This window comes from Heliangelus exortis, chromosome 3 (genome assembly GCF_036169615.1).
Source record: "Heliangelus exortis chromosome 3, bHelExo1.hap1, whole genome shotgun sequence".
Lineage (NCBI taxonomy): Eukaryota > Metazoa > Chordata > Aves > Apodiformes > Trochilidae > Heliangelus > Heliangelus exortis.
This window is the reverse complement of record NC_092424.1, coordinates 19,187,899-19,201,886: the sequence shown is the minus strand read 5'-3', so window position 1 is coordinate 19,201,886 and position 13,988 is coordinate 19,187,899. Positions and strand designations below refer to the sequence as shown.

Sequence of the window (13,988 nt, the reverse complement as noted above, 5' to 3'; positions counted from 1 at the left end):
CTAGGAAGATTACTTATCTGCAGGTCACGAGCAACACAATTTTTTTATGAAGTAGGAGACAAAATCTGAGCAAACTTTTTCTTTCCCCCCCCCCTTTTTTTTTTTTTTTTTGTTTAACATGCAACTTTAACCTCCATAGTCACACGAAGTCCAGAGCCATATTAAACTCCCCCTTGAGCAGCGTGCAAGCCAAGAAGAAAGGTCTGAATGAGCGGAAAAGGGGCGTTGCTTGGTTCAAAGAGTCCCCGAATCTATTTACAAAGGAGGCCGAGAGGTCGGAGCGGAGCCCGCGCAGCCGCCCAGAATTACCCCGGCCAGAACCAGAGGCCGCAGGGCTTTGCAGCGCGCAAACCTTGTTCTGTCAATGAAACTATAGTCACTACATGGCCACTGGGGATTAGTGTGACCCGGGGTCACAAAACTTGATCGCGGTAGATTAGCAAATGCTTAGGCTAGTGGCGGAGAGGAGGCTTTTTTTCCTTTCTTTTAAAGAAAGAGCGTCACAAGTGAGATGCTAATTCTGCTTTGGATCAGAAGTAAAACACGCACATGACAAAACAAATGTGTGCTTACAAATATTTTGTCATATTAGATTAAATTATGGCGCGCAGACTAAACAGAAAAATCTGAAATGCAGGGCCTTGTGTTTGGGATATCCTTGGAGCTTTTATACAAAGGCAGAGAGAAGTTTATACTCCGGCATTGCAGGGTGCAGAGTCATCTCATACCTGCTGCCTCACACAAACAGAGCTCTGAGGACACTGATGGATCTGTACAGTCAACAACACCGCGGTTTAACTGTCAAAATCCTGCTCCTTCCCTACTCATTTCACTGTGCCACCCTTCTGCTTCTGGTGCCTCTTGTTCTTCCCTGATAAACAGCAGTCTGCCCTCTCTTGCCCAATGCTCAGTTTCAGACCCATCTGCCCTTATTTCCACTCAGATTTCCTATTGCTTTCCTCTCCTTCTCTCATTTTAGCCATCTACATCCAGCAGAGGCCCTTTCTAACAGGTAAAGAAAGCAGCCGCCCACCTTCTGTGTGCAAACACCACTCCTTTTTGTGACGCTTTCTTATGCCAATCTTCTCATCAAAAACATTTCCACACCTTCCTGCTCTTCTCACTGGGTTGGGTCTGAGTCAAGGGGAAGCCTGTCGGGGCTGGCAGAGGAAGTGATGGCAGAGGAAGCAACACAGAAGTTGGGTCTGGCAGGGATTCAGCCCAGCTGGGCAGCACCAGGCACAGAGCAAGGGCCACGCAGGCACCAGGATCAGCTGGGTGTGTGGTGCAACAGCTCCTGAAGGTGAAAAGGTAGCCAGGTTACCTCTGCCAGGCAAAAGAAGCTGCAGGACATCGCTGACGTTTGATGGGTTTGGGTTATTAAGGCTACAGTTTTTCACCCAGCTAGGCCAATGGTTTCCCTGTAGGGTTCTGGCTCCAAAAAAAACCAGACCTGGCTTTTAGAAGAAACCTCACAGATTTAAGAAAGGGATCACGCAAATGCAACATGCTTGCTGAGACAGGATTGTGTAGACTCATTAACCCAAGAGGTCCTTTCCAGTTCTGTGTGTCTTTGTTTTCCAGGAAGTACATAGTGAGGAGTAAAGGAGCTTGTTGGACTGGTATAATTTTCACAAGGTAGAAGGAGGAGAGAGCAAAGCAGTGCTTGAGCTTCAGGGCGTTTTTGGAGAAGGAAGTCTCAATCTTTTCTTCTCCTTTTTTTTGAAATGCGTACAGTCCCAGCTTTCTATTCCCTCTTATCCTGCAAAACACTATGCACCAAACTCCTGAACAAGTCCTTTGCTCCAACAGTCTTACGTTCCTAGGACTGTTGAAAGCTGAAGAAGAGCAGGGGGGAGTTCAGTGGGGCCAACACATCCAGGTCCTGTCACCCAGGCTGGCAGAACTGGAGGGGCAGCATTTCTGGGATGCTTTCTGCAGAGCTGCTGACTGGTCAGCATGGCCTACTATGCAAATGCAAAGGGAACAGCAACTAAAATTGATTTTGCCAGAACCACAAAATAATTAGGACAATTCCTGCCCTGCAGAAAAGGTATCTAGGAAAACTTAATTGCATCAAGAAGAGGGCTTAAAGGCTGCACTAACTGTACTCAGAACAGCATCAGCAAGAAAAGAAGAGCTATAGCAGCCATTGGTGTCCAGAAAGAGCTTCACTTGCTTCTGCTACCCACCATCAAGAATACCTTTTCCTACTTAATCTCCACCCCCCAGGGCCTCTTCCAGGAGAAGAGGTCCTCTTTCTCAGCTCCTGATCATCCTGGGCAGTGATGCCACCCTTCCTCACAGAGAAAACACTCTCCATGCTCATGGCTTCAGCAGGGACTTATGGGCAGCCAAAAGGTCTCTGGAACTGAAGTACTGATGAGGTTCTCAAACATCTCCAGGGGAAGAAATAAGCCAGAATACATGGGCTGAATAGCTTCCCATGAGAGGCACTGATGGACTATCTGCATTCCTTGCCAGCATCCAGCGAAGTCATGTGGCTTCAGCATACACCCTTTCCTTTACACCAGATTCCCACCGAGCAGTTACATCAAAAAATCTGCCTCACCACCAGACATCTTTCTCCTTGCCCACCCTGGCAGTATCTCCTTCAGTCTTCAGTGTCTTCTGGTCCTGTGCTGCTGCCACCCTTACTCAGTCAGATGCATTTGTGGCAGCAGCACACACAGGAGAGCAGACACTGCTCCTTGGGGTGGTAACACCAGCAAGCACTGGCTCTGGCATCTCTCATGGTTCTGCTGCCATGGCCCTAAGCACTGGGGCCCAGGTTGTTGCAGGTAGTTATGTTCACACACAAGATTCCAATCTACCTGCCAGTACCACCCAACACTGCTACAATTACTAAGTCTGGGTCCTAAGGACATTGCTTCAAACCCCTTTACTCCTGTTCGTAGCCACATAAACCCAAAATGTCATTAAATCTGCCACTCTCTTCCTTTTCCCTAAAGCTCCCTGTGTGGCTTTGACTTTCAGAAGGCAGACATCAGGCCTGGCCCCTGTGCTGCACTCACCTTCCCAACACAGCCAGCATAAAATACCCTCACTGCCTGGGTTTCACTTTTGCTGTATTGGTTTCAGAACTGATCCTTGAAATAGCACAAGTAAACGTGCTGACATGCAGATTGTTTCTTGAAGGGAAAATATTTTAATTCTTTTAATGTCCATTACTTACCTAAAAAGCTGCTTTTATATAGAGGAGCCTCACTCCTCTATAAGGAGGAAAAAGGATAAAAAATTGACATTATCTCATCTTTTGGATAAGGAGAATAGCTAAACTCCACATGGAAGACAAGAGGAGAACAGTTTTACAGCCACAGGTCAATGCTCCACGTGGGATCCTGCACTGCTGGCTGCCTCTGACCACTCAGCTGGGGTTTCCAGGCCACAGTCCAGCCCAAACCTCCTCTAGCAACCTGCTTCCACCTGCAGAGTTATGCCTGCTCTAGATGTCCAAAAACAGCTTCTCCACCTCTTCTTCTAACCCGTGCTGCCCTTAATGCCCATTCCCCATGAGAGAGGATTAATCCATCTGGGCTTCCACCTGGAAAGGTACCATATCCAGGCATGCACCTCTGCAAATATGGCTAGTGTGCATTTGACCATGCAGTCTTTGCTTCTTGAACTTAAAAAAAAAAATTAAAAAATTAGCTTCCTGATGTCTGTGGTTGAGAAATGTTTGTGCCAAGTGCCATTCATCTGGTAGTTATAGCTACATATATATTGATATTTGACTTGCACTTGACTTATACCACATGAACTGGTGAGAGCAACAGGACATTGATCCCTGCCTTACTGCTTTGCTTCACAACAAAGGTGTAGGCACAATACTCATGGATTGCAGTTTGGGCAGGAACAGTTTGTAATCAGAAGAAATGGCAAAAAATAATATTTGGGTTGCGAAACAGTAACGTGTCATTAAAAGACAGTGTACTTTTCAGACGTGTACAGTGCTCCTCATTGTTCCCATGCTTTTTAAAGGAAATTATTAGTGTTATTAGCACAGCAGTCCTCTTTTACAAAAGCCACTCTAGCTAAGGTTAATGTTTAAGAAGGATTTAAACATTAACTCAAGGGAAAACACAGAAGTTGCAGCGGTTTCAGACCATACATCAGGGACGCAAAGAGACATTTCTGTGAAAGGAAAAAAAAAAAAAAAAAAGCAGGTTTGGTTCCTAAAGCTAAAAAAAAAAAAAAAATAATCAGAGTTCTCCTGCCTCCTCACCTTTAGGTTTCCCAAGAAGGAAGGACATCATTGCCTCTGATTTTCACCCCAGGACAAGTAATTTTCCTTCTGCGCTGGGTTTAGCAATGACTCCTCAACAATAGAAGGTGGATCACAGTGACTTAACCTGCCAAGGAGGGCTGCAATTTGATTCCCAGCCCGAGATTTGCAGGTAAGATAAAGTGCAAAGGTGACTAAACACCACAACAAGCAAGGTCTAGCCCTGTGGCTTTGCCTAGAAGGGAAAACAGATTATTATTATTAGTATTATAGAAGCAAATCTACCGAGATCTGTTCCTTTTCTCCTGTTCCAGCTCCAGTACATGAAAATCCTTGCAGCTGTCTGAAGGTTATTTTATAGTGGCAAAATTACTTGTTATATTAGTCCACAGCATACGTTCTGCCCTGTTCTACAGTAATCCCTTATTCTCTTTCCCATCTTTGCATTCCCACTGCAGAGTTATGAGCTGAGAACAAAGCCATGAATATTAACTAACTGCACCACTATAAATGAACTTTTTTTACATTGCATGTTGTGCTGAACTTCCAGAATAATGCTTTCATTAATATGAATGTTTGGTGCTATACTTTTAATAAGGCTATATCTACACTATACTTTTCATCTTCAAAGCTTTTTAAAGATATTAGCTAATTTATCCACTCAGACCCCTTTGGGGGAAAAAAATTATCATCAAGTTATTCTTACTTTTTTTACAGATAGAGAAACTGAGGCAGGGAAGTGACTTCTTCATTGCCTCAGAGCAAAGGAGTGTGAGAAAGTTGTCAGAACTTGCTGATTCCCTGTTCTAAAACCAAGCTACTATTGCAGCTCATCTGCACTTATCACTGTGGTGAGTGTACCTTCCCTCTGCGTTCACATAATTTTATAGCAGCTCTTCAGCACATGGTCTTTAAATAAATTGCAGACACCAGATAAGCAGATCCCTATTCAGAAAAAAAAAAAAAAAAAAAAAAAAAAAAGGCCAAAATAGCTTCATGAGGCATGTGACAAATCACTGGGGCCACCTCAACCTCATGGGCTGCTTTATTTCAACCTGCAAGGAGACTTGCAAGTACTGTCCATTACATGAGAAGTGTGTGCTCTGATGAGTAAGCGAATGAAAACCCTTCTCTAGGGGACCAAAGCAGTACAAAATGAAATCTCAATTCTGAAAATATTTATTTGCAGGAATGTCTATATATGCAGGCTGTCTCTGGAACTCAAAAGGACTACTAGTGTGTACAAATGGAAATCCTACACATTCCAGTTTGAGGGGCAGAGGAAAAAACTTCCATCAGTTTTGGGTGCTCACTAAATACAAGCCTCTGTGCAGCTCAGAACTCTTAGAAGTTTGATCTAAAAGGCCTACCCTTCTTTCACCAATGGGTCTACATCGCAATTTTCAAGTTTCTTTTATCCCTTGTCTGGTAAAGGAAATTGGCAAAACTACAGTCAATGGTTTCTGTCCCACACTACAGCACCTGGAAGCCACTATATATTGCATTATGAGGAATGAAAACTAACCTAGGCCATAAAAGATAATATTTTATAAGTCAAAGTCTAAATAAATAATTATTTTCATAGGGAACCACCACAGCAACCTGATCTAGTGGAAGATGTTCATGCTTACTGCAGGGGAGTGGATGAGAAGGCCTTTAAAGGTCCCTTCCAACCCAGTTATTCTATGATTCTATACAGAGCCTGGAAAGACAAGTCCAAATGGACTCTGCAGAGCACCAGCACACAATTATTCTCAGGCAGCTGCTGCAGCCTGGAGCAGTAGGCACTGAAGTCCAAGTACAACTTGACACCAATTTTTTTATCAGGATGTTCTTACATTTTCTTTAGGCAGTTTCTTCAGGCAAGAGTGGCTTTCCATCCATTTTCTTTCCTTGCTGCAGCTTTGTGTAAAAGAACCTTAGTAACCTAAAATGCTGATTCAGTCCCACCACTTGTACAGCTGTGGAATGACAATAATGCATTATAATTGCTTTCTCTTTGCCAAGTAAACTGTCCAAACTCAACACAAGGATAGCAGAGCCCACCAGTGGGAACTGCAGAGCCTGGGATACCACGTTACCTGGAAGCATTATTGCTGTGTCTACAATGGTCACAATAACAACACCTAACAATTCAAAAGATTTCTCAAAACCCAAATAGTATTTGACAGCAATGAGGCAATTAGCATGGCTTTAGGTGAAAAGGTCTCCCGGGCTGTTCAAAAATGCTGTGCATTTCTTTATTTTTTTTTCCCCCTAGCTTCACTGCATCATGCTTTACAACTGCTCCTCAGGTATTGGCTAAGTGGGGTTATTGTGACAAGAATATGATATCACCAGCATTTTAATCAGTTGCTTCACTATATCTTTCTTAAATATTTTCTGCTCTCAAGAAATCGATCCAGCTGCTTTCAGATGATGTTATCTTGGACTTTTTGCTCATTTTGATAACTCTGGGAGATACGTGCAGCTCTTCTCCTACGTCCATCTCTGCTTTCACCTCTGCTCAGTGGTTTCTTTCGCAGTTCCTTCCACCACTGCCCACACACTGGCCGTATCTGGCTTGGTTTATTCTTTCTATCAGGTCAAAGATCTCAGGATCTTACTCACTTGCACAATTTCTTACTACAAACTCTTTTTACGTAAGGTTGTTAATCATATACTCATCTGTCTCTTGTAGGCTACTGGACACTTTTTTGCAATGCTGCCCTAAAAGACTCATCGGGTTACTATCTGAAGTCTTAGTGACATTTTTCTGGTGGTTGACAGCTATGTTGTGCTCAAATGCATTCCTTTTCTACAGCTGGGCAGATAAGCAGAGCAGCAGCTAGGCTCACCAAGATAGGAGCATACAGATCTTCAGAGCAGTTCTGACAGCAGCATCTGCAAGACCATACTGACTGCTGCAACCAAGGTTTGAGACAGGCACATAAGGATGTTTCTCAAGGATGTTCCCACACACAGGGGAAGTGCCAGGCTCAGGTACTTCCCAGTAAAGACTTTTCAGCAGCTCTTTCTAGAAAGTATAAAGTTGCTTGGTTCAGAGGAGGCATTTCTGTCATTAAAGTTCACAGGGCTTCATTTCAAAATTTCTCCAAGTGCTTACATTTTCAAAGGTCAACTATGGTTCAATAGACTGGCTCAATATAGACCAACACAGCACCAGAGTGGGCATAGACAGCTGTCAAAACAGAAACATATGAAGACTTAAAAGCCACAGGCTGCAAATTGTTTGACATCCCTGTACCCAAAATTCACGCTACACTACTACAAAAACCCCAACATATTACCTTTTCAATGTGATTGACTCTTGGCAATATTAATCAGAGTGGCGTGACAAAAGCCACTAACTGCCCTTTTTAAAGAGCATTTCATAAACTATCTCACTGCTATCACATTTGATATAATTTTCAGATTTGACACAGCTTCCAACACGTCTGTCACTGTATCAGTCCACAAAAGTGTGTCTCATCAGTAACAGACCCTGTATGTTAATATACCTCTTATTGGCAGCACTGATAACATTCATTTCAGCTTTGATCTTAAACCCCATCCTCCATTGCCTCTGAAGACTTGCTGATGCCCAGAATGTGGTAAGGTAGGCGTTTCCCACATCCACTTGCCAGTGCCCTCAATATTCTGTGCCAAATATGGCTGGGTTTTTTATTTTTGCCATTCAGATAGTGGTTCCTCAACTGCACACACTTTCTAGCAAGACCCAAGGTGCTCAGCTTTGCAAATCACACCTTGGCTGGCTTTTCCATGATGACCACAAGCTGATCCCCTGCGTAGACTTTGCAGCTGGCAACGTTACCTTTTTTCTCTACAGCTCACATTTTTTCCTCCTTGTACAGCAATTACTGTGTGGGGCAAGTGCTACAGCAGGAGAATTCTTTAATCTTTTTCCAGGTGCCTGGAAGAAATCTCAGACCTTCAAAAACATTTTGATAATATTTCAGTAATTTTGCTGTAGGGATACCACAATATTTGTCTGCTCAGACTAGATTGCTAGAGCTCCTTGTGTCTCTTTTTTATCAGCCACTGGTCTGTCCCATTCTGTGTATCACTAGGCTTATAAATTTACTCATACTGGTGACTAGCAGTGACTTTTGGCATGGTCTGTACAAACTGCACTTGTCTTGTAAAGCTCCTCTTGGTGCTTTCCCTGTGTTTTGTATTGGCATAGGGATATGAGGATGATCAATTGTGAAGATTTTAATACTTGTAATGCTTGATTACATTTTCACATTCTTCCCTTTAATAATGCAATGCCTTCACTAGTGATACACCCTTCTACCTGTCAGTTTCCTGACTGCAGGCAGCTGCCCTGTGTTGGTGTTACATTGAGGTTTATAACTGTTCCATATTATTATTATTCTAGAGCTGGAACACTGTCTTTTACAGGCATTACTATATGTGGGGGGTCTACTATGCTGGCAAACTTTTCAACAATATGGGTTGCACTGTACTTGGAGCCTTTTTCAATACAGTGGGATTTTCTTCAACCCAGAATATTCTTGTAATTTCTTCGTTTTTCCTTCTTTTTTCTGTGTAATTGTTCCTGCACAAAACTTGGTTTATTTTACGCTTTTTCTTCTGCTTACACTGTGTTTGAGGTGAGCTACCTCACCGTCTTAGAACACATCTTTGTCATATTTGACTGGCTGATTTCTAGCTTACTGAGCAACCCTGTTCAAAATGACACTGGTTTTGTTCTCATTGCTAATGTATAGTTTGACTTTTGTTCACCCAAATCATCCATTCTGTACCACTGGTAATAACCAAGAGCCTCTCAGCCACAGCTGATGAAAACTCTGTATGTGATACTCTTCCTGCCTTTTCTACAGTTTGAAGATGGTTTTGGAGCACTGCAAGAAGCTTACATGAGTTCTTTCAAGCTGCCATTCCTGCTGTTTCTGTAGCCTATGGAAGCCACTGAGTACCAGGAGTTCAACAGGATCTGCCCCTTTCTGTCTTTTTTAGTGTCCTTGGAGCAATATCACAGCCTTCTTATTTTGTATTGCTGTCATTTTTTGTTCTTTGCTTGTATGTATTATATGTCTTCTTAGGTTTGATTTCACATCTTTATGGAAAGCCACTTATTTCTGACACCAAGTTCAACACTTAAGTGCAAGAGGTAGGCAAGAAGCCAAAGCCATCCAGCATTTATTACTTCCTCTGCATGAACTTTTGTCATCAGACCTTTCAGGAAAGCAGTACTCTAAATTTCTTGGCATTTCAGTTTTCCAGGTGGTCACACAGGCAACAGAAAGGTAGCAGTTCTCCAAACATCAATCTAACTACACTAGCACACCACAGAAGTGGCTTGTTGGAGAAATCACTTTAAATCTAAGACTTCTAAATATTCATGGCAATTTCAAGATTTCTGCTCTGAAATGTCTCTCAGTATAGTCTCTTACTGTAGCAACCCACACAGGAGTAAGAAAGATGAGGAAGAGCAAAAACTATAACCCACAGTAGACCAGTTTAAATAGGTCCATTGAGTGGTAACACAGGATGTGCCTCCTGTGTCTTGGGTAACTCAATGGTTTTATATATAAGGCTATAATCTGTCTGTGAAATACCATTTTAGTTCCTGCATGCATAGGACCATGTGTGAGGGGCAGCTGTGCATGTGCACCCTGAGCCTGGTCCAGAAAGAAAAATAGTATCATCAAGAGCCATCCTCACAACCACAGTATGTATTTATATATTCCTGTTTCAATTAATCTAACAAGATCTGTTTATCTGCCTTGAGTAGCTAAGGAAGTGAAACCATCTGAGTAGAAAATGATCATAAACCACAAGAGAACATATTGTAAGAGTTATTGATAGCAACCCTGAAACTTCTAGCATGTATTGCAAGAGGTGCACACAAAGCAGACCATGAATAAATTCAGTGTTAATTCTACATGTGCTGGTAGAAGCAACAGACAAAAAGGAAGAGACATGCAAAGTTCAAAGTCTATACTATCTGGTAAGGCCTGTCAAGACTAAAACCAGGAGGTACTGCCAGAACTAAATTATTTCCTCAGGACAAATCATGCATTTGGAATCAAGCAACATGGGCTAAGCAGATAAAGCCCATTTGTATAAAATAATAATGGATAGACATATATTTCACCAAAATAGTAAATACATACACTCTCTACAAACAGTGCAAAACCACAGCCGTGGCAGACAACACAACATCCTCTCTGCTGAGACTTGAACAACAGGACACAAAGTAGAAAAAAAATAAAAGCTCTAAAAAGCAACTGACAGGTAGTTATGCATATATACTCCCTGAAAACTCTACACCTAAAAAAAAAAGTCAAAGCTGTCTCTCCCTGTGCAAAAAGGGATTACACTTGCTCCAACATGAAACCACCTTCAAAGAGTACCCAAGAATTTCTAAAATACCAAGGCATGAAAAAAATAACATATAGCCCCCCTCAAACTAGAAAAAGAATTTTTTTCAGGTAAACAAGAGTTAGTCAAAGCAAACTAATTCAAGCAGAGACAGAGTGTGTCATATAGGGGATGAGACAAATTTTAAGGGACTATCATATTTCATATGCAAACAGACTTTGTTAATTACACCGAATTTTCCTATCTTGATGGAGACAAAAAGGGTGCTGTAACAGACATCCCTACAGGAAAGCTTTACGAACAAACGGGGCTGCATGTAGGAACTTGGAGCATTCATTTCAGAAAATGCCTGATGAGGACAGGAGCCTTCCCAAGTGAACTGTCTCCATTCAGGAGCATGGAGCAGTTACCAGGACAGTGCTACCTCCCCCCCCCCAGCCCAACCAAACAGCTCTCTCAGGCAGCTGTGGTCATAAACCAAACCAGCACCCACACCACTCTTTGCATCTGGACAATCACATATGCTCTAGACCTTTGTTTTACCAGAAGTTTTATTTCCAACAAACAATGGTGTGGGACAGGCAGAATTCAGTCTGCTTTTTACCCTTTCTCTAGAAGCCACAGAGCTTAATGGTCCACACTTCCCTCTACTCTACAGCAAGAGCGTAAGGACTTTTTTTTTTTTTAATTGAGCTCACAAAAATGTAGCATTTTCCAGCGATGGGTAATGAAACTCCCCTTTTTTTAAAACATATAGGTTCTGTTTTCCCACAGCTACGTACATACTGGAGAATATGGTATAGCAGGGGAAAGAAGTATTTACAGGTGTTTGTTCAAGAAAACCTTGCAAATTCATGGTGTTCAAGGTTTCTTTTCATGAGCTTACAGCAAATATTCACAGCAATTTAGTTCCATCTTCAAGAAGGTTCACAAACATGGATAACACTGCAAGTTCTTGTGCAAACATATATCCATTAATGAAGATATGCCAAAAGACTGGCACAACTATTTGCATTGAGAACATTTGCAGAGCTAATGTAAAAGCTTCTTGTGGTTTGGGAATTCCCAAGGCAGGTATCAAAAAAATGAAAAAAACCAAACCACCAAAAAAACACAGCACACTGTAAGCAACCAGTGGAGCTCAAGCAAATAACAAATAGTCAAATCACCTAACAAGTAATCTCCAGACTCAGCTATGATCCCTCTAACCATTCACTGAGCAAGATGAAAAGTTGGTTAAAAAAATGAAGAAAAAAAAATTAAAATCAAAGAATTCTTTCCTAGTATTTGTAAACAGAAAGGTTGTATCGGCCAAAAGCGTTTTTGCTGCAGTTAGCTCACTGTTCTTAGCCAGGTTCTTCATACTTCTGCCTCCAAGAACCTCAATTCTTTTTTGCTCAGCTCTACACTGGATTCAGGTTTGTCCCAGGCAAATGGAGACAAGGTTGGACTAAGAGCTTGGGTCATCCCATGGAGGATGGCATAACAGATAAAGCCTTCAACGCTTCAGCATCTGTGCATTCTGCTTTTATTGGCTTTTCACAGAAAGTCATTGTTAGACTATGCAACTAAGAAAGGATGAAATACAGACAGCAGAGACCATTGCTGCCTACTCAGATGTTGGTAGGCATCCTGCCAGACTAGGACCCCTTTACTCTCCATGCTGGTAAGAAAGGGCAGCTGCACATGCCACCAGCAGAGAGGTCAGACTTGCAAACCCTCCTCCTTGCATCCATTGTGGTGGGGCAGTTCCCCTTCTACACCCAAGCTCCTCACCTGCTCTTGTCTTCCTGCAAACCCAGGGCATGGGGGAATTTTAATTGAGGGTGCAGTTCACTCACCACTGCCATGCAGACTGCTGACAGCCATGCCACAGGAGAAAGGGGAGGAAAGGAGAGCTGGGAATTTCATCCAGGTCTACCACTGAAGCCAACATGTTATGCAACCTCATCCTGCCAGGTCGAGGCAGCTCCGTGTTCCTGGAGAAATCGTCTTCTGTTGCTCAGATAGGCTTCTAGTGGGAACAGGGAGTTTCTCTTTCCTGGGAACAAGTGAAGCTCCTTAAACTGTTGCTTGCTTATGACCTGATGTCCATTGTAGATCCTTTAACAGAAGTACCCGTTTCTATCAATGATTCAAAAAATAAGTCAGGGCCAAAATGGTCCTAGTGTAACTTGAAATCAGGTCTTTTTTATTAAAAAAACAAAACAAAACAAAACAAAAAAACAACCAATAAAAGAGCCAACTAACAACTCTGTGATTTTACTTGCCTTTAGATTAAGCCAAAAGCCACATTTGTTTAACCTCAAGCTTTACTGGACTGACATGCCTGAACAGACCTTGGCACTGCCAGGGCTGCAGATACTGAGGTAACTAAGAGAAGAGCAGAACCTGTTGCTAAGATCAGGCAGCTTCCAAGTCCTAATCACAACCACAACAGATCCCATTTGAAGGAGAAGCACACAGGAAGGAGGGAGCAGCCGAGTTTATCCTGGATTCCTCGCCAGCACTGCTAAGTGCAAGGAAAAAGGAGGGTGAGGGAGTTGTGAAGACAAAGGGGCTACAGGGAAAATGTTGGGGAAATTTCAAGTAGTTCTTTACCAGGCAAAGAAACACAAATATATACACCGACAGTGACTTGTGCTGCTAAATCACACACGAGGATAAAATGGGGTTTAAAACACCAAGAATTTGAAACAATGGTCAACAACTCTTTGCTCAAAATCCTTAGAGGCAGTTATGACCTTCTCCCTAAGAGTCTAAGAGGGAAAATGCTTGCAAAAGCCAAGCACAATCTTAAACACAGAACCATCAAAATAAGAATATGGGGTTAGAATGGAGCTGTGCATGCCACTGGAATTACCATCACCAGCCTCAGTTCTGGGAGCAAGACAAGTACATAGAGAAAATGGCTGTTCTTCAAAACTTTTGCCTTGTGCCTACACAGTTGACAAGGTCAGTCAGAGGCAGTCAAACTTGATGACAAGGTTAATGACACAGAGCTGGTCTTAAAACAGCACCAGCAGGAACTGTTTTAGCAGAGAGTGCAGGTGGGAGAGAAGCAGGGTTCAGCTGAAGGAGCACCTCGGCCCCTGGAAGTGAAGAAACATGCTCTTTGTGCTTGAGTGAGCTGAACTCAAATATTCTTCTCCTGCTCAGCTAAAACTGTGTAAATATTTAAACCAGATGGGGCGTAATATTTCTTTTTTGGGGTTTTTTTTTACCTCCCCAGCCCTCCCACTATGTGTGCATGAATGTGCAACCCCCCAACCTGGGTTACATAGATAACAGGTAAGACTATCCTAGATACCTGCCAAAAAAAAAAAAAAAAAAAATTAGTGCTTGGGGTTTCTCAGAGCTAAACAAATACCTAGCTCTCCCCTACTTCTCT

The 13,988-nt window shown here is 42.5% G+C and overlaps 1 long non-coding RNA gene across 1 annotated transcript; it reads left to right on the top strand.

Annotated features, from left to right (window-relative positions):
* Positions 1 to 4,105: 4,105 nt before the first annotated feature.
* On the top strand, positions 4,106 to 12,777 carry LOC139794221 (uncharacterized). Its single transcript, XR_011725030.1, has 3 exons — positions 4,106 to 4,418; positions 4,964 to 5,097; positions 9,094 to 12,777. It is a non-coding gene; the product is annotated as an uncharacterized lncRNA (long non-coding RNA).
* Positions 12,778 to 13,988: the final 1,211 nt, after the last annotated feature.